This window comes from Puntigrus tetrazona, chromosome 13 (genome assembly GCF_018831695.1).
Source record: "Puntigrus tetrazona isolate hp1 chromosome 13, ASM1883169v1, whole genome shotgun sequence".
Lineage (NCBI taxonomy): Eukaryota > Metazoa > Chordata > Actinopteri > Cypriniformes > Cyprinidae > Puntigrus > Puntigrus tetrazona.
This window is the reverse complement of record NC_056711.1, coordinates 11834565-11856126: the sequence shown is the minus strand read 5'-3', so window position 1 is coordinate 11856126 and position 21562 is coordinate 11834565.

Genomic DNA, 21562 nt, shown 5'->3' with positions numbered 1-21562 from the left:
CTTTTGGCTACTTGGAGATCTTGATCCAATCTCCCCATCGGCCGTCTCTGACTAAACCCGTCTTTCTGTACACCTGTTGTATTTGTTTATACAGCATTTTGTCTGTCTTTAGCGTATATTCGTTGCTCTCTGAAGCTCACAGATTGATTGGATCTTTCAGTGCCGCTGGCTAAAGACAAAGCTGTGTAAGTTTGGTTGTACACCCTCAGAGGGATGTCGCTCCCAAAAAAAACAAAAGTAAGAGAAAGCGATGATTGGATTACGTGAGTGTTAAATCTCACCATGAACCCACAAGCATACTGTTGCTAAAACAAGATATCATTTCTGCTTGTTGATCAGTAGTTTGCATTCCAGGTCGTATTACCTGTTGAAATGAGCATGTGTCCTTGATGTTCAGGGCTCCGGCAGTAGTGGTCTGCTTCTGTGATCCTCTGATCGGGGAATTCTGTTTGATGTGAATTTACCACAGGAATTGCCAGGGTTCTGTGGTTGCCCAGGACTCAGTTGCTGTGTATAAAATAATCTGACACTCCAGGATTCCAGAGCTGGTAGCGGTTTGGTGGGGAACACTTAATGTAAAACACTATCATTTGAAATAGTGGACTGTAGAGGAGCACATGCTACTTTTTCTTAAACTTTATGCTTGCTTAATGTGAAAAATTGGTACGGTAATTCATTAAATTGATATGATATGCTGACCGATATATGCAAATTAACCAGTATTTTTCGGTGAAAATCACAAAATAAGGTAATTTGATTAATTGGATTATTAATTATTATTTAAACCGTGAAATTAGCACATGACAAAAAAGGCTTCAGACATCAGTACATTTTCATTAAAGGAATGAAAATTCGCACCAAATTAGGTTGTGTTGCGTTTTTTAAGTTTTTAATGTCAAGTGTGGTTTGGTAACAATTGCCTGTGGTAATGTACAGGATAAAATGTGTTTTCCGGGTTTTTTTTTAGTTAATTTATTTTAGTTATTTTATTTATCATAATTAGCATCAAAAAATAAATGTAAGAAAAAAAATTAAATGAAAAATATTTGATGTGTATAAAATACCAAAACAAAGGAAGAAGTATTAGGAATGACAGTTCTGGTAATGATTCATGCCATCTGCTAAACCAAGCTCATGGGCTTTTGATGAACACTTGTTAGCGCTCAGTAGAGCTGTTCATTGAAGTCCTCAGGTGGTCGTGTTACCTGACATCAGTCTTTAAATTTTCGCGGATATATAGTTTCATTGTGTATCAAGGTGGTGTCCTTTTTTCCCCATGCGGCCTTAATTTGTCTGCTGCTCCCACTGAAGATCCACTGGTTAAATTCAAGGCGTTCCTCCAGTTTTCATTATGACTGTTTCATAACGAAGTGCTTGCTGATTTATGTCATTCTAGGGAAACATGTGAAACGCCGCTGTGCTTCTATTCTCCTCTGAGTGAAGATCCGCTCCATAATTCCAAACAGAGACTGAATTTATACTTTAGAAGAATACTATGAGTATATTTAAAGCCTAGGATGTCTCTGAACAGTTTATGTAGAACATACAGTGGCCCACTTACGTCATGATTAAAAATGTATGAACTTTGTTGCGTTCAATTAATAAAAAATCCAACTAAATGGAATTTTAGAAAAAAATGTACCATTTTCTCAGAACTAGATTCTACTCTTCTCTAAGCCACTTTTTGCAATTACTTTTAATCAGCAGTTCCCTAGGTCCCATTTTACTGGATGTATGAAGTCAGTTCCTCTTGAGTTCGCACAGGTGTCCAGGTGTCAGTGTAACCAATAATGGAGTAGTTCATCACAATAACTATGAACATGTTCCACTAACATCTGAAAATCAGAAATTGGAATGATGTATTGGAGGAAAACAAACTTATTTTTGTCAAGTTTTTAGCTTGAAATGCTTATTTTTTATTATACACTCATTCATACATAGTGTCTCTAAATTGTCCAAATACTTTGTATTTAAATGAATAAGACCGTGAGAACATGGCCTGGAAAGTGCCCTCAGCAACATGCTGGCTCTCCTCTACTGTGCTGTTTTTCATGAGGTATGCAGTCCTCCTCTTTTGAACTCTAAAGAGTTCTAATAGCCTTCTTGATCTTCCCTTTTTCAAAGAAAGAAATGTTTGAAAACTTTTCCAGCCTGAAAATACCGCTCTGTGACCCTTAAAGTAGGTCTAGTCTCAAAACTAGAAGCAGCTTAACTGCTACTTGACACCCTGAGTAAGAATATGAGAGAATATGGATGAGTGAATAAAACCGTTGGGGGTTTTGCTTTAAGACTCGGGCCCAGCTGTGGTCTGAGGAATTTGCTAGTGTAAATGATTTGCCGTCCTGTCTCGCAAATGAGATAAATGCATTCATTAGACACAGCAAACTGTGCTATGTAGGATGCCTTGCTCTGGCTCCGGGCCATGAGCTTTAGGGAGAGACAAACACAACTTGTCCGGCCAAAACAGAAGCTTCATCACCCAAAGGCATGCTCAGCGCTCTCATAGACAGCATGCTTCGTTCACCGGACATTCTTCTGTTCACAATCAATCTCACACCCTGCAGGAAAATTAGCAAGGCTGCACGTTGTGTGAACGGACAGCTGCAGGCAGCCGCATGGAAATGAATAAGAACGAAGATCCCAGGAAGCACAAGAGAGTTCAGATGGAAAGAAAGAGCTGTCAGACTGTGTTTTTATATTTTTTTCTCCTGAATCCAAGTAAACACTCCAGTTTTCTGATGTTACGTAAGTAATTTATTAGACATGTCATGCTGAAAGATTTTTTTATGTTATGATATATTTATTATTGAAATTATGGTATATGACCATCTGAAGTTAATTTAAAAGGCTTAAATTACACGCTAAACATGTAACTAAACATGCTTGTCTTGATTTATTTGTTTCTCTTAGAAATAGCTGAAAAAGCTGAACAAATGTTTTTCTTTCTCTTTTTTTTGTTCTGAAAAGAATACATTTTTATGGTAAAGTCTTTGACTAAAACTTTATCTTTTTTAAGTAATAAACCAAAGGATTAATAAACAAATCAGTAAATAATTGACAGATTTATCTATAAAAAAGTGAATATATCTAATAAATATATATATAAATAATCATTGTCCTACTTAGAAATACTCTGAGCTACAGCACTGTAATACTGGAGAATAAATTACAGAAAGCAAGGTATTACACAAAACCCCCCAAAAAACCCTTTTTGTAGGCAAATATTACTAAACTCATTTCCAAATGTGATGAACGAGAAAGGACAGATAGCGATTACATCACCAGCTGGTGTCAGCGCAGAATCCCTACGGACAATCCATGGAAAACATTTGCATTTATTTTGTGTTGATTAGCATCTTACGGAGCGCTTCATGCCTGCGCTTGCTTGGCCGCTGCAGGTGGTAGGCCCCTCTTGGCAAGGCACTGAGATGCTGGGCTCAGTTAACGTAAAGGCTGAAGCATGCGTGTGAAAATGATCTGCTGGAGAATGTGGCCGGCCCCGCTGCACCAGCTGTCTGCTGCTTTAGTCTCCATCTCAGTGTGGAAAGCAACGGCGTGCTGTTCGTGGGTGGAGCATGTGGGGCTTTATTCTATAATGAGTGTGTTTACTGTGGAAGCTGATAGAAATCACATATGTTTTTTTTTTTGTTTTTGTCTTCTGTGAGATATCAGAAAGACACTCTTAGAATGAACTGAAAAGAGTGTAGTTGTCTAAAAGGATTATGAATGCCTCTGGTTTTCCCTGAATAATGGATACTAAATTTATGTGCATTCTAACTAAATTGGGTGTCTGTTTCATGTGTATTGGGTTAAGTGGACTGAACCATTGGCAAATCACATTTTTTCCTAATAATAGGAAATACATACTTCTCTCATCAGTACTAGCTATTTCAGGTAATAGACTATTAAAGGGATCGCTTTCACAAACAAAATTATGCCATTTACTCAAGTTGAGACGGTTTTGAATTTTGAAGAATGTTGCTAACTAAATAGTTGATGGTAGCCACTGACTTCTATAATATGGAAAAATACCATGGGTGTCAATGATTACTATTAACTATGTAGTTACCAACATGCTTCAAATTGGTTTTGAACAACACAAGGGTGAGTAAATAAAGAACAGTGTTCAAAACTGGTTCGACTATAATTTAAATTGTTCACATTTGATATATTTTTGGTTGCAACTTTTCTGTCACGGCAAATTTTCAGCTGTCATTATACCAGTCTTCAATGTTGCATCAAAAATCAAATCAAGATTTGGTGCTCAACGTGCTCTTATTATTTTCAATCTTAAAAATGATTGTGCTGCTTAAGATTTTTGTGGATACTGATATAATTAGTTTTCAGGATTCTTTAATGAATAGAAAGTTCAAAATAGTTCAAAATAAAAAAGTAGAAACCTTTTGTAGCATTGTCAATGTCTTTCTATCACTTTTGTTCAAAACATATTAAAAAACGTTTTAAACTTTTGAATAATTGTGTATGTGGAAAGTAAAAGCAATCCTTAGTAGTGGACATACATGTTGTTTTTGTGAAAAAAAAGTGTTTATAAAAACGTTCACGTCTCTAAGGCCAAAAAGAGGCCAATGGCCATTGATACATATTAGGTTTCAGGACCGCAGACAGCACTAAGTAGGACTTCTTTATTGCATATGTGGATCGAAACTCTCAGACAGGTAAGTTTCCTATTAAGATTTGTGTTAGTCTTACACAGCGGTATTTATACTGAGAACAACATGGAGAGACGCAGAGTATAATAACAGAGGTGATTTTCCAGCTCCCATCTGGATAGCGCTTCCTGAGAAACGACCTGAACGACAACAGCAGTGATTCGTGAAGAGAGGCGAGCGCCGCTCACGACGCAATCTTGAACTTGTTTCCCATCTCCCACGGGAAGAGCGCAGTGGATTCTGCTCCTTTTCTCGCTGATGGGCCTGTCCTGCAGTTAGGCAGCGTGCAAGCGCCAAATTTTAACTGAAAACCCCAAGACACAGGCCCTTCTTCACAACCCGACACTGCTCTACTGAGAATCCAGCAGTTTTATGAATTAGTCAAATAAGCGTGGAGCCAGAACTTATTGCAGTATGATATTCTTGAATTTGACTCTGGAGAACTGTTCATGTCCACTAGACTCATCTCCACTTAAGACTTACTCTGACTCTGACTTAATCTTTGGGGGCTCATGGGGGTGTTCTTTGGTTTACCGCATGAAGGATGTGTGTGGATCAGAATGTGGATGATGACACACATTATCGTACCGGGCTAAAGCGATAGAAGCCTGACATTTTCCAACAGCTCTCATTGCGTCGTTCTTTTCTATCGACAGAGCACATCATATTTCTTCCGCATATCCAATTACTTCACATTTGAGCATCATAAATACTGTGGAAGAGAGACCGAGGGAGGAAATTTTGAAGGCCCATTGTTCCTGCGTGCTGGCGTGGATCAAACTTCCCCTACCAAATCTTAATCTGAGCAGTTATAAGTGACAAACTGGCTTCAGATTAGCAACACAGGGCAAACTTTGCCAGCAGCTCTGATGGAGGAAAGGAAACTGCTGAGCTCGTAAGTCATTCGAAGAGTATTCCAGACAAACACTTTATCTGACACTCAGAGAAGTACTGAAACATGTGTCTCGAGCGCAGGCAAGATTTTTGACTTTAGGGGTCCCTGTACATGGAAAGTTTATTTCTGCATCGTGTGTCAATCTTTAGATTTATAACGTATGGCTAATTGATTTTATTGCAGGAAAGAGGAAAAACTGCCCACATGCATATGTTTAATGCATAACCCGTTCTTGACGTGAACGCACTTTTACTGGCAGTGACATGTTCGTGCTAATTCTCTGAATCAGTCCGAGCTTCTGAAGCTCTCAATGGAGACTCAAAAACACCACACCAAATTGAATGAATTTTAAATTTGCCATACCGTAGTGCTGAGATCCATGTGGAATATTTGAAATACGTTAAGGTGAGCGTGGCGCATAACTCACGGTGAAGTATGGGGATGATGATCTGTGCAGGTTTAGCTGTGCTGAAGAAGCCCTTGTCTGAGACGTTGCACGTGGACAATGTGTTGAAATTGTGGGATATGCATGTAGGAAATGGATTTGAAAAGGCCTGACCAAATGGATTGGTTCTGCTGGACGTGCGCCTCATTCACTTCTGGTCCGAAGTAGCATATGCTGTACAGCTCAGTGTATCAGATGAAATCTGTGTGCCACCGCAAAACACTGCCTGTGGCTGTATTTGTCAAATAAGTTTACAGGTCTTTATAAATGAAACAGTTGTGAGTCTGACTATACATTATTTAATTCAAGGAATGGTTGTGCATTACGGTCTTATATGTAAGAAGCATAATGATTTATAATTTGGCTTAACTGTAAAACGTAAAATAGTTTCAGATCATAATAAATATCCAAGCAGTTTGGTTTTTTGTTTCAGTTTATTTGATTATTTATCGGTCATATGGAACATTTGTTTTATTGTTTTTTTTCCTCTGAGGTCTATTAATAATATTTCTAAAGTGTTTTTGTGCATCTGCGCTACAAAAGTCATAATTTATTTTTTCATGAGCATTTTTTCCACCCTTTCTCATACGTTTAGAATTAAGCTAGCTGTTTTGTGCTGCTGTGGCTTTGAGATCTTTTGCATGTGAACTGAGATACAATGATTTGGTGCAATTAAAATCAAAGCCTGATTCTCAAAACAATGTGCTGATTCACAAAACAATGTAATTCACCTTTTTATATTTTAAACTTCATTAAAATGTTATTTCACACGATCCTACATTTGTTCTATATTTTTCAAGAATTTTTTCTTCATGAATAAGTTAGTGAGTGAGTAACTGATTCAGTCCAATTGAACGACATTTGATTCATTCATAAATGACACAAGTGACTCTTTCTAAGTGAGTCACCGAATCGTCATAATTTGTTTAACACATTTATTTAAGAATTAAACTACTGTGTGTTGTTCATAGATGTTTGTCATATAAGTCTGATTTGGCTTTTATAACATATACAAAGTAAGCAATATTATATATAATATTAATTTAGGAATAAGTAGATGGTTTTGTAGATTTTTTAAGTGCTCTTGTTGGGCTGTGGAGGTTGTTGAGTAAAAAAAATACAGTTACTTTCTTTTTTACATATTCTTAGTGATATTGTCTGTTTAGTTTTTATTCTGTTGATAGAAAAAAAAATGATATTACTGATATGTCACACCTTAGCTCGTGTTAGACACCACCACCTTGACACCTGTCAATCATGGAGTCAGATTCTGTGCTGTCTAGTTCGCCAGGGCGTGACTCTCCCCCGTAAAACACACACCGTGTGATGCACAACTTCCCTTTCCTGCCGACACACAGCTGCGTGTCTGAGACTTGGCGCTCTACTCTCGTAAATCAAGGCTTTCTGCAGCAGCAGGATCCAATCAGGCCCAGGTGGAGGCCCAGGGGGCAGCTCGGGGGCCAGGCCTGGGGAATACAAGCTCTGTAGTGGACACCAGAAGATACTAAAGGCCCTGTACAGGAGAAAGTGTAGAGGACCCGAACTGGAACCCTGAGGAACACCAACAACCTGGAAGACCTTGGGGAAGATCCATCACATCAGTAATAACCTCAGGTTACAAAGAAACACACACATTTTTGTATTCTTTGTTTCTCAGTGATGTGCCCATACATACTTCTTTCAACAACTTATCCCCCAAACACACACAGACATACCCACAACCCTCTGATGGTGGCTCCTCACAGGAGAAAGAGTTGTCGAGGGAGGGGTGAAGGGGGGATGTTGATGAAAAGTGGCACAGGCCCACGGAATGTGATCAGGCCTCCACATCTGCAGGAAAGACGAAACCGGCCTCCCAATTTTACAATGATGATGTCAGCCTGCCTACATGACAGTGTGTGGCTGAGGTGCCAAGTTTCTCCTCTTTCGCTTTGTTTTTTTTTTTCTTTTTCCTTCTCTAGCCCTTTTTCACTGTCTTTTCTGTTCTGTGCTTTTTTTTATACCAAATCCCCCTTCCTCTCTTTTTTTTTTGGTCTTTTTTCCTTCTGTTCACAGAAGCGTAGCTGTATGTTTAATAGCTATAACTCATATGGGACAGTATTACCCATACTTTTATATGAGTGGATTTGAGAGCTGATCATTTCTGGATGATCTCATATATTGTGTTTTGGAGTGGAATCAGCTCATCTTTATGATTAGCAGCACCACTGACCTAAAAATATGACTGAAACAGATATGCACAGGTGCTATATTGTTCACTTTCTGTTTTCATGTACTCAGAAGTGGACATTGTAAATTAAAAACCTTTAAATAATTGTATTATTTATTTCTATGATGCCAAAGCCAAGTTTTGAGCAGTTATGATTTCATTCTTCAGTACCATATGATCCTTCTAATGTAATTAGTTTTGTCTTAAGATGCAAACTGGTCTATACAAATTACTTAAATGTCCTAATTAAACTATGGTTTAATCCTGGTTTAGTCTAAGCCAGGAGTGCCTAATCCTGCACCTGTTCGATCGACCATCCTGCAAAGTTTAGCTCCAGCTCTAATCAAACACACCTGAAGCGACTAATTAAAGTCTTCAGAATCGCTTGAAATTAAAGCAGGTGTATTTGATTAGAGTTGGAGCTAAATTTTACAGGAGAGTTTGATTGCCAGGAGCAGGGTTGGGCACCCCTGGCCTAAGCCTGGTCTGTAAGGCACGGGTCAGGCTAGTCAGTTTGGTGTGTTCCACTCGTCAGCTGTAGTCGGATCTCGCTGGGCTCACGTCAGCCCAATTCACCATGTTGAATCGGCGTGGGGAAAGTGAGAACTCTGACTGGAGGCCTAGTTTCACAAATATGTCAGTGCCAGAGAATTAAAGCAAAAATGATGAAAACGAGTAAGCAAATGAAGCAAACGGAAGACTGCTCTAATGTTAATCGATCTTACATAACAACGTGAGCCCGGTGCAATTAAGAAATTTCTCAATGTTACTGATATTTAAAATTGTACACAGACACTTTTTTTCCTGTATATCTTTTCTCAGTTTGAATGATGAATATTTACTGTTGAAAGCTGCTAATATAGACAGCTAACTCCTATTACACAGGCGCAGAATGCACATGATAAGTTTGTCATCAGCTGTATTCTGTGTGGTGTGTTCGAGCTTTTTTGTCCGACACCGTCAATGTAGACAACTAGTTGGTTGGCAACAGCTTGGTGTGTCCTGGCCTTAAAACCTAGGATATACATGTTTTTTTCTTTTACTGTCCCTGGTAATCTAACTACAACTTGTTAGTGATATGATGTTCATTGTCTGGTACTGAACACTAAGGTAGTCCTTTCTTAGCCCAATGGTTGTAGAAGACTCAGAAATATGAAACAGACTGTGAAGAAAGTTGAATGAATGAATTATATACTTCATTCATTTGTCTTCAGAATACTATTGTAAACACCATTGAAGCTGGTGACCGCAGATGCAGGGAAAGTCCCACTGAGTGGCATTTGGTGACACTTGCCACCCAAAGCAGGTCGACCCTGCAGAGTCTAGCTTGGTAGTGCTGATGACAATTTCCGTATGTTTTTCTTGTGTGAAGTCTCTCTTTATGAGAAACAGCTTTTCCCTGGTGCTTTTCATGGGAAAAAGGATCCAGATTCCACTTCACAGTGAATGTGTGTAGTGTGGAAGCACGCATTTCATCATTATTTTGATAAGTTTGATTTTAATAGAATACTATTGTAATCCTTTTCGTCTCAAAGTTCTGCAACACCAACATAATGCATAAACTCATAATGTCATAAACTGCATGCCATACCTCTCCTTTTTCAGGGGCATAAATAAGATGACTTTCATCTAATTTTACCCCAATGAAATAAAGATGGAAACTTTGTGCTCTCATTGTGCCAGTAGCAATGGCTTTTTAAAATAAGAGCAGAGAGCGAAACATAGTCCCTTGACAAGGTGACTGGTATTTTGCCAAGAAAGAAAGTGGTGAAAAATCCATTCTGCCTACCTGGGGGTCAGATGCATTTAGCCTGATACTTTGATCAACAGTAAAGAAAAGTACTTTCCCCTCATTTTAAATGTCCAGGCAGCAGCTGTAGAGGGATTAGATTTACATATTAAGGAAAACAGGACGAAAGGATGGAGAGATGGAGGCATAGAGAGGAAGGTTTGTGTTACAGACTAAGGCTCCAAATGGAAGCATTTTACTGAACTGATTCTGCTGGGCTACTTTCAACACCAATCAGCATTACAGTGTTTAAAAAGAGCTACAAAGTGCGCGCACACATACACGTACACAGACGCACAAAATTCTGTTCACAGTTTGCTGTAGGCTACACAAACATACAAAATCTGTTTGTTGTACATTCTGTACACACACTCATTCCAAACATTCCCTCCGAAAACATTCACACAACACTCTGTGCCCATTATTTCATCCACAGTTTCATCCGGTATGTCAACAGGGTTTGGATGGATTTCACTGGAAAAGTATTTTTGGTGCGTTGACTTGACCGTAGACCCAAAAGCAGCAGCAAATGTTTTATTTTAAGGAAGGAAATAACAGGATGTGTTTCTTTTCTAGTTTAAAGCACCAACAAGGTGCACCAGAAAGCTTTTAGAAGCGTTCGACAGTGAATGTCCATGGCACATCTGATATGCATTACTATACTCCGGAGTCGCTGATGCTGTAAGCGCTGAAGGCCGCAGGTGTGAGCGGGTGTGCTGCTCAAAAGAGTAAACAATATACTGTGTGGTCATAAACAGTGGATGTTATTTAGACGCGTTCGGAGCATATCTCTCATCTCTGAAGCTCAGACTTCTGGACGGATCAGGTGGCGAAACCGACAGTGGTGATTTTAACTCTTTGATTTAGGTTTATTTAGTTTGTGCGGCCTCGCTTGTCATTTCTCTGAAGCACGAATATGACCACACACAATTTTTAAAGGGGTTTCCTGGGTAAAAAAAGACTAGTGCAGGGCTCATACACACACACTGGTGACAGCTCTTCTCCGTATTTGGCCGTGTACCGCCAGGCTTCAACAGCATGATTGAGTTATTTTCTGGAACAATAGCACAGGATAATCTCTGTGTCCTTCACATTCATCTAGGCGTCTGTATTCAAAGGAGGAATTCTCTTTTTCTCTCACTGGATGTGTGTATTTCACTCTCTCTCTCTTTCTTTTCCTCCTCATCTGTTCTACATTTTCTTCTAATTGCCATTTTTCAAGTTACAGTCATCTGTTATTGTTAGGGTTAAAAATGTCAATCACACAAGTACCAGAGTTCTGCGTATGTATGTGTGTGGGTAAAATGTCTTGTTTCCATCTTGTTTCCACTCAGACATGTGGAGATGTGGCAGATGTGTCCTGTTTTCGTTTCAAGGTGATATTGGTGTAAGAAAAGGCCCTAGCTAACTTGAGGTTTTGAATTAGTACATGGTTTAAGCAATTACATCTCCTTTTATTTCTATATGATGTCACACCTGTAACTAAAATCTGGAGGAAAGATGTTTTGCGCTAAAGAGCAAAATTTTTTTAAGAAAAACTGGAAAGGGCAATTTATAAGTGTGGATGAATTAATAAACACACAGCTACCTTTCAAAATAAGAAATTAGGTTGAGTAACCTCTTCTGTGTACTTATGATTCTGAGACTGTTATTTTTAGTAAAAGATAACAACTTATTTTTATCTTCCCTTCTGTTTCTTTCTCAGCACGTTTCTTCAGGTTATGGAAAGCATGTGTGGTTGAGGCAGATATGTTACTGGGATTCATTTAGCCATGTAAGTGTTACTAATCAGATCCTGACTACTTTTGTTTTTCTTTTCTTCTTCCTTTCCTCTCTCGTTTTTTTTTTCTCACCGGTTTTGGTGGGATGATGCCAGCTTCCTTTTCCTCTCGCGATGTCAGACCATCTATGGGAGCGAAGCAGACCAGAAAAAGCTCATTAAATGGCTAAGGATATTAAGGTTGTTCAGCCCAGTCAGAGATGGTAATAAATACTCATATATTGTGGGTCTAAGTAAGTTAGAAAAAAGAGGTCTTGTATTTTTACTTTTTTCTTTTATTTCCTGGGTGAATTAAGTAGCCCTTGCAGTTACTCATGTGTTATTTTTGGAACATCTTTCCATGGATGACAATTATTCTGGTCTTTGTTTCTCAAGGTGTGTCCCAATAATTATTTAAAATACATAATTATGTCCCCATTTCAGCTAATAGACTTCTAAAACATTTAAACAATGAACACACATTTATTATATTTTTTATTCATCTTTATTCATGTTAATCAATAAAAATATAGTTGATCATTGTTTCTTCATGTTAGTTTAGAGTGCATTAACTACTTGTGATTTTATAATGCATTTTAAGTTTCAAAGTTCCAATTAAGTATACAGTAGTTTTAACACAATATTAAAATTTTAACAATTTAATCCTATGTAAATAAAAGTGATCGATTATTTCAGTTTTAGAAAAACTTTAATTGTAGTAAAAGGTTTTTTGCATATGTAAAGGAATTACTGATACAATTTAACTGTTACAAAGGAACTTTGTATTCATCAAAGATGATGATTCATCAAAAAAAAAATGTCCACAAAATATTTAACACAACAATAGTTTTCAGCATTGATAAGAAACATTTCTTGGACACAAAATAAGAATATTGATGATTTCTGGAGGATCATGTGACGCTTAGGACTATAATAGTAATAGCTATAATAGTTTAAAATATTCAAAGAGAAAATATTTATGTTTTGCTCAAATAAATGTAGCTTTGAAATTTCATGTTATGTGTGTATTTACTTATTTATTGATTTAGATTAATCTGGCCACCCTGTTCCCTCCGCAAATCGCAACATAGAACTGATGCAGAAAGGAGAGAGACTGAATTTATGTACATTGTGTAACTTTGACCATTGGTCTTTCTTATGCTACATACATCCCATTCCACAGCATTCCAGCACCAGCAAACATCAGGTGTTCCATTTGCTTCCCTCAGAGCTCCCTGGGAAATGTGGTTTGCGGGACACCCACGCAATCAGGATGCTCATTTCATGCAGTTCATGCAGTGGGATTTATGTCATACATTGAGGTTCTCTCTCTTTCTCTCTCTCTCTCTCTCTCTCTCTCTCTCTCTCTCTCTCTCTCTCTCCCTCTTTTCTTGCATTAAAGCCTGTTTCTAACTACTATTCAGAAATCCATACCTTTTTCTTTAAGTCGGCCTCCTGGAACAATCACTGGAAATGACACCTGCGACGCAGCCGCAATGGCTATAAAATGACAAATTCGAAGAGGGGAAGAAGAAAAAGCGAGAATGAAAGAAAGACGGAGGGGGGGGAGTGTGTGACGGGGAGAGCAGGGTTTTCTCAGCACTGGTAGGAGCAGATGGTGAGCACATTTTGCACATCATTTGTGAATGATTTCAAAATCTATTTATCTATTCCAAAGAGATCGCTGGAATCCCCATCTGCCTGTCTTTTTTCTCCTCTCTTCTATAATCGTTTCCATCCCTCCATCTCACAACGTTGCAAACGGAGAAGAGGAGGAGACTGGCTCAACGAGAGCAGCGAGAGAGAGAGACAGAAGACAGAGAAAGAGGGGGCCTCCATCATAAAGAATGTAATACTGCCACTGTTGAACATCAGCAGGGAGCTACAGGCAGAAGCCCTTCAGAGTGAGTGATTGACTTTAATGTAAATCACAGGTCTGACAGACCACAGCACAACAGGACCGCTCTAAACTCGGTGTGCGTCTGAGCATATGTAAATACGCATGAAACTTGTACATAAACATGCCACTTTGCTTTTAAGAACCCTGTGAGACCCCTACATAAACACACTTACCCGCAGCCCCACCATAACCAGCTTTACGTTCGCAAACATTTAAATCTGCCTCAGATTTCCATGCAGCTACATGTGTCTATCGAATTAGCATCTTAAAGACACTTCATCATTAAAATGATCTGCAGATATTCCGAGTCAGATATCGCTAAGCATCCTGAACACGAACAAATCATGGTTAGTGATTATGTTTGGACGCGTGTGTGTTTGTTTTGATTGGTCGCTCCAGCATGCTGGCATCCGAGCGTGACTTTTCATCTTCCTGCAGACCTACGTACAGTGTCTGTGCTTTACAAATAATGCTCGCCTAGAACATCCATCAATGAAGGCTGGACCGCTGTAATGTTTTGTCCAGATCGAGGGTTTTGCGTCTTTGAACTCGTCCTTCTGGTCTCCTGTTGTCCCCATCGAACACATCAGCATGGAGGAAAAACTATTACCACTTGGTAGAAGGAAACAGCGAGAGGAAAGCACGTGCTACTCGGTCCACACAGCGAGGCGCAAGGATATAAATCTCTCTTTTATTCAAGGGCCGATGCTTTGGTGTTAAATCCCAAAACATTGCATTGGGAACGTGCAGCAGATCTAAGAGGGCTCCGTAGAAATGGACAGCCGTCAATTGTTTCTCTATGAGTTTGGAAGGAAAGAAGCAGAGCGATCTGTCAAACTCCTGTTGATCGTACTGACAGATATTTCCCGCTCTCGGGACGTTAAATGCATGAGTGGTTTGATATAGCAGATTCCAGGATTAAGGCCCTTTGCAGGTTTCTCGGTAGGATCTGCGGAAGGATTTTGTCTGGTCTGAAGGCCACATGGTGCAGTGTTTGTATCTGTATATCCTCTACTTGTCACTTTATAACCCATAACAAAATTATTACAACTCCTGACACTTAATTATCCTGATTTAATATCCTGTGGTCTCTGATGATACTGGTTACTGTAACTGCCAGGGAAGAGCAAGCTCATGTTTTCTTAAGCCTTTCGCGATTACATCATTTCCTGTATGAGCGTCCACAGATGATGAAACACTCACAATCATATGACCTGCTTTAAAAACAGACACAACCGTAATCCCAATGACATATAAAAGACAAGACTGCGTTCATAAAAAGCGAATGTACGTTTGAAGACTAAAAGCATTTGCAACAATGCATTTGGCGAAAATCCCATCTCAACTGCAGTGCGTCACATACTGCTCTTTTTTTTTTTGATCCTGACTACTCCTTAGCTGCCAAAATATATTTTTCCAAGAGTTATGTTCCTGTCCTTGAGAAACACAACCACTACAAAGGCTAAAAATGAGTAGGAGGGAGAAAAAAGAGCGAAATGAAACGCTGAAACATACGGGAGTCCGCGGAGCACAAAAGACGCCAGCGTTTTAATGGGTTCCATATCGGAATTTCTCGAACTGCCAATCACAGAACAAAATGACATCATCTTAAACTCTGTTACACAACAAACATGTATTCAAGCAAATAATTTAATATAGGATTCATTGTTGGCGTAGACAAGACAATTGATGTGTTCCATATCAGATTTTCATTACAGTGCAGAACAGGGTTTGATTGACAGCTGTAAGATGACTGGTGCAGGAACATTTTAAGCTCAACAGTGACATGCAAAGGATGGGTTTGTATATTGAGAGAAAACTGTGCACAGCTGGCAACTAGAAATGACTGGGAATTGCTGCAATAGAGAGGTTTAACAAAAGATTAAAATTATAATCAAACAAACATAATGACTTGTCGACTAAACATTTCCTTTAGGTGTTTAATTTTCATTAAACTTTTCAAAAGAGATGTTTTTTTTCTTTTTCTTACAATTTAATATAATATAATATTTTCTTACAGTATAATATAAAACAAACATAATGGTGAGTAAATGATTATTAATGGAGTGAACTATCCCTTTAAAAGAACCATTATTTGTTGCGCCATTACCTTCATCAGCATGTTCATGTATAAGTTAATGCCAAATCCTCTTGGAAAACAGCCCTCGTAGTTAAGTGCGTAAAGTGCAAGCGGGTTTCCAAATAACAGGTGATTTCACAGAGTTTCATGCCATTTGTAGTCTTATGCAATGAAGTGTTTATTACGTCAGCACTTTTAAGTCAGACCACCAGAAACCTTCCTCTGTGCTTTTGTTTCATGCCAGTATGGGCTCAAACAACTGGTTTCAAAATTGCAAAGCTGATACAAATAACAGCTTTTGTGGCAGCTCCTGACAGCATCCAAAAGTCAATTCGTGATTCGCAGGTGGTTTAAATTGAAATGTAATCAGGCTAGACTTTATTGCAATGGGCATTAGAAACCGTTCTATAAAAATATTAAATGTCATTATTTAAATCTTCCAGTACAGTTGTGTAAATTGCAGGCGTTGAAAGCTTATATGATTATATAACCTTATTATTTTCATTCTGAGCTATTCCTAAGCCCCCACAGCCACCTGGAGTGAATAGACACCCAGCAATACTTTCATTTACAATTACTTACAGTAAATTAGAATAAAAATATATCTGCCGGACCACCCTAGCCTCTTAAATCAAACCATATGCGTATATATTGCTCTAAGATCAAATGTAAAGGGCGTGATTTTGCAATCAGTCGCCTAAATTTCTCCAGAGGGTTGTTTTCACCCAATAATGCAACTGGGCTGTGGTTCAGGATGAACACCCCTCTGAGGAATGCTGGGAAATGCAGTGCACTCTGGTTATGAAAAGAAGGAAGAATGAAGCACATGTAGGTGTTTTCATTGGAAAGTTCCAAACACAATTACATAGGTATTGTTCATGCAGACTCAAGTTCAGCTTCTTTCTCTTTGGCAAGTTTCTTTCGAGGCTTTGAGAGTGCCAAATTGTATGGGTTTTATTCTTGGTTTTCAAACCCTAAGGGATTTGAAAAACAAATTTGATTATCTAAATTGTAATGACAGACATCAAATGAGTAAATAAATAAATGCAGGGGGAAACGTTCATAACATTATCTCATGGCATTTAATTTTAGCCAGATGCTCTGAGAACAAGCAGAATCAGTCTGACGGTGGATTTGAATCTCAGTCAGCTGAGCCAAAATGCAGGATTTTAAATATATACAGTATTCACTAATATAAAGTTTAAGTTGAATGATTGCTTAAAACCAAAAAAATGCTTACCTTACTTTCAGGCATAGTTCCTTAGTTTGCTCCTCATAAGTGGCAAAAATCAGCAGAATAAGTCATTTTCAATGAACTTGAGCTAATCAGAATGAGAGATGACTCTCTCTGGCAGAGCTTGCTGGTTCTTTTCGGTAAATTGCATTAGAGCAACCGTTCAGTAATTTAATTGCTGCACTTGGTGTTAACAGTTGCCTGGAGAGTAGTATCTCGGGTTATATGTGTGCAAGTGTATGATGAAAAAGGGTAAACTTTTAACAACATAGACTGTATTTGGTATGTTTACGTATACAATTTTTTAAGGAACAAATACTTGAATTCAGCAATGCATTCAGTTGATCAAAGTGACATGAAACAACGCTACAAATATTGTTGTAAACCTTCTATTAACTGAAGAATCCTGAAAACAAAAACAACATAAACAACAAAAATATTAAGCAGCTGTTTTCAACATTGATCATGATAATCACCAATGCGTGCAATTGCAGGAATAAATTATGATTTTGAATATAATCATAAAGATTTTTTTGTGTGTATTTCTGAATAAACAAATCCAGCCATGATGAGACTTCCTTCAAAACCAAGCAAACAAAAAAACTTTTTTTGTGCTGTATCAACAGACTGACGTAATGAGTGATGCACATAGTTACAAAATCTTGACCTTCCCCTCACAAGTGGTCACAGGAGACACATTTAAACACATGTTGTAAGCAGCAGTGTGCCTTGGTTGACCACATGTGATCAGATCACCAGAGATGGATTTTAATACAATCTGTAAACAAAACTGCAGAGTGCTTCTATCCCAATTGTTACGACTCTTGACTGCTTTTTTGTGAGGAAGAGAGAGACAGAGTGAGTGAGAGGAGTTCTCCATTGTCCATATCAGAAAACGGGCCAAGAAAATGCCCCTAGCTAATTGTCACTCTGTCCACACGTACAATGCAAACTCGCTAAACAAACACAGATGCATGTAAAACAAACATGACTATTGTTTCTATTCAGTTGTGAAGAGAAAGCGCTGTATTCTGCCACTGCGCTCGCTCGACTCTGCCGGTTGCGGTCCTGTTAGAGACTCGTAGCTCGTAGCAGCTTGGCGGTTCATTTCGTCACGCTGAGCTCCCGGTGTCGTGTTTGTCAGTTCATCAGAATAGTGTGTGAATTGGAAGCTGAACTCGCTTTCCAAATGACCGCATTCCCTGGAGCTTGGCAGATAAAATCTGGAATGCTTACATTCTTGGTCCTTTCTTAAATAATTTTTTCACCTGCAGTAAATTGCATGTTATTTCCAAAAAGTATCTCTCCTATGGTTTACGTAAGCTCACAAAATATGCTACACATTTCACAAGACAGTAGTTTGGCTGGCCCAAGCGCGCTTGGGTGGGGAGGTACAACATTGCAGCGCAGACACTAAAAGAACAATTCAGAACGGTCCAGCTGAAAACACCCACTTCACTCCCGCGGGTCTTAACCCCAATACGAGTCCAGATGCTTTTATCAACTCTACACATACATCCAAGCACAAGCACCTAATAAATACTATGAAGAGGGACAACAGAATCAGGAGGTCACTCAAAACATTAAGTGCGTGTGTTCAAGTGTGCCTGCGCAGATGATGACTGATCTTCGTCTTAGTTAGTCACGGTGTGAGAATGCTGTGAGGCTGTTTTAATCTTGATTTGTTTGTGTGGGTTTGGGGTGAGGACGTTCTCACCGAACGGTCTCATTGAACCAGAAGCTTTGAGTGACCTGATCTCATTTTCACCACCAGCATTAATCCTGTTGCATTGCTCCTGCTCCTGCTGCTGCTGCCACATGTGGTTTGCGTTTCTCTCCCAAAGAACCGACCTACCTATTTCCTGATTTGCAAACCCCTGATTGATAGCCGCTCTTTTTTTGCCCCTTTCCTTCTTCTCTGATTCCTAGGTCTTGATCTGAGAAAGGCGAGATGGGCATAGATCTCAGGCGGGAGAGGTTGAAAAACGAGCGCCGGGCAGAAAGGTGTCCTTGGGAGACCCTGTAGCGTTTTATGAGGCGAGTTGTTTGAAACACCATAACGTTTTATGAGGTGAAACACAGGTTTCACTTTAACCTGTGAAGAGTAAACGTATAGCAGAGGGCGAGATTACATCCAGATGCATTAAACTGACCAGCGGACCCAAATCAAAACACGTGCACACACACATGCACTCCTGGGCTACAAACATATCTCCTTTGACCCGGGAGGTTGTGTCCCAGTTTGGTAATATATTCTTGATAAGATCCTCTCCTGTTTCAGCGCAATCTAAGACTATGATAACAGAAAAATGGAGGGCCCAGTCTGAAAAACCCCTCCCTGATTCATGAACCAGTGAGGTCATATAATTAACAGCCTAGTTATCATAATATCAACATCATCCGTCTCCAGTAGGATTGTGTTGCATCGGCGCAAATAGAGGGGGAAGAATGTTAATGCTAATATTTATATACAAATAATAAGAGCTAATTCATTTATGGATCATGTTTATGCTTTATCACTACTGTTCAAACGTTTGGGGTCAGTATAAGGTTTTTATATTTAAAAGCACCAAAGCTGCATTTATTTGAACAATAAAAAACATAAAAACAATAATACTGTGAAATATATTTAATGTGATTACTATTTAGTTTTTTTAATAAATTTTAAAACGCCATTTATTACTGTGACGGTCATTACGCCAGTTTCCATGTCACGTGATTGCTCAGAAACCATTGTAATATGCTGATTTGTTGCTTAAGAAATATCTATTATTCTATATATATAAATATTTATATAAACATTGTATTTACGTTCATACAGTAGTTCATTTTATGCATTTTTTTGCGTTTGTGTGTGTGTGTGTGTGTGTCTATATATATATATATATTTAAAACCAAGATTTTCTGTGCAATTATATCAAAAACAATACATTAAAGTGTCAAGTTCAGGACTTGATATTCAATGGATTTATGTAAATGAATATAAATTATGCATGTCTTCAGTTCATCAAGAACTGTGAACACAGCTTGTGTACAGTATTTGCCATTTTAATGCAAGACTGCTTTACAAAATATAGACGAGGAAGTTTAAACAAACTCTGTAAATTATCCAAACATTCTGATGTGTATTATAACCTTGTGTGTGTTTGTGATTGTGGTTTTATTTGTGGGTTGGATTAAGAGAACGGGCATTATGTCTGCAGGGGCTGAAACACAATCAGCACAGTAAAACAAGATCAGAAACTGGGACGAAATTCAGGTTTACAAATAATGATGTTAATAAAATAGGCCTAACTGTTGGCCTACTCCAAGTCTTATTCATTAAATATCATGGCAGCGATCTGAGATATGAAATACGGTCAGGAGCAGTGATACGAGCTCTTAAAGTCAATGTTGTGGATCGCGCTGTAATTGATGTCAGGCCTCTGTTAGATGTGAGCAACAAAACCTTTGCATGATAAATGAACCTCACAGGGATAATGTCCTACATGTCCTGTGGCTCAGAGGAGCGTGATGATTATTTTGGGTGATTTGTTCATTGGTATTATGGTGATTCATAGAAATAGGTTTTGGTCTGTAAATACATATAAAACTTTATTAGGCTTATAAAGTGCCCACTTTGAAGTCATAGGCTTCTGTGCAGAAAATAACTGAGAGAGAGAGGCAGGGAGAGAGGCCAGATCTCTGTCCCATATGACCCAAGTGTGACCTCATTTCCCCATTAAAACATGCCAACTCTGGTCTCACACAGAAAGAGTCAACAATCATCACTTTTTTCTAGGAAAAACACTGATTATGCATGAAAAACATGTACTATTTCTTAGCAGTCTTCTGTAAAACCACATGCTGTAAAATCAGTGTTTGATGTGCAGTGCTTAGTTAATGTATTGGTAATGTTTATATATACAGCAGCGTTTTACAAATTTTAGAAATGAATTAACTCCCTTTCATTTGATGAGTTGGAATTTGAATTCAGGAAAAAGAATTTGCTGAATTGTAATTTAAAGAAATGCATTCTGGGAGATTAAGTTTTCCTTACACCCTTCTTTCTTTCTTTCTTTCTTTCTTTCTTATCTTTTTCTAGATTACACATTAAATGCAAACAAAATATTAATTCTGAAACTATTAAATTAATATTTAGTTAATATTTCTCAGTTTTAAATGTTTTCAAAACTTTCAAACATTTACTTTATTTTTTAATTAATGCTTCTTGCAATATTCATTATATTACATTTTTATACACTTTTTCATTCATATATATACTCTCTGTATGTATAGTTGAATGACAATAAAAGCTACCTAACCTAACCAATCTAAATTTTAAATTTGCAATTCATCCTATGTTTCTGACCTTTTGACCCATTGTTTTTAAAGAAGCTCTAATCGGTTTATTGTTAAAAGCATCGCTCATTTCTGTCCTCATTTACTCACCTTTAATTTGTTCCGAACCAAAGTCTCTTTCTTTTGCTGCACATAAAAAAAGATTTTTTTTTGATGAATGTTGTTAACCAAAGAGTTGCTGGTCTCCAGTGACTGTCATAGTTTGGCTAAAAATACTGTTGAGAACATACCATGAACATT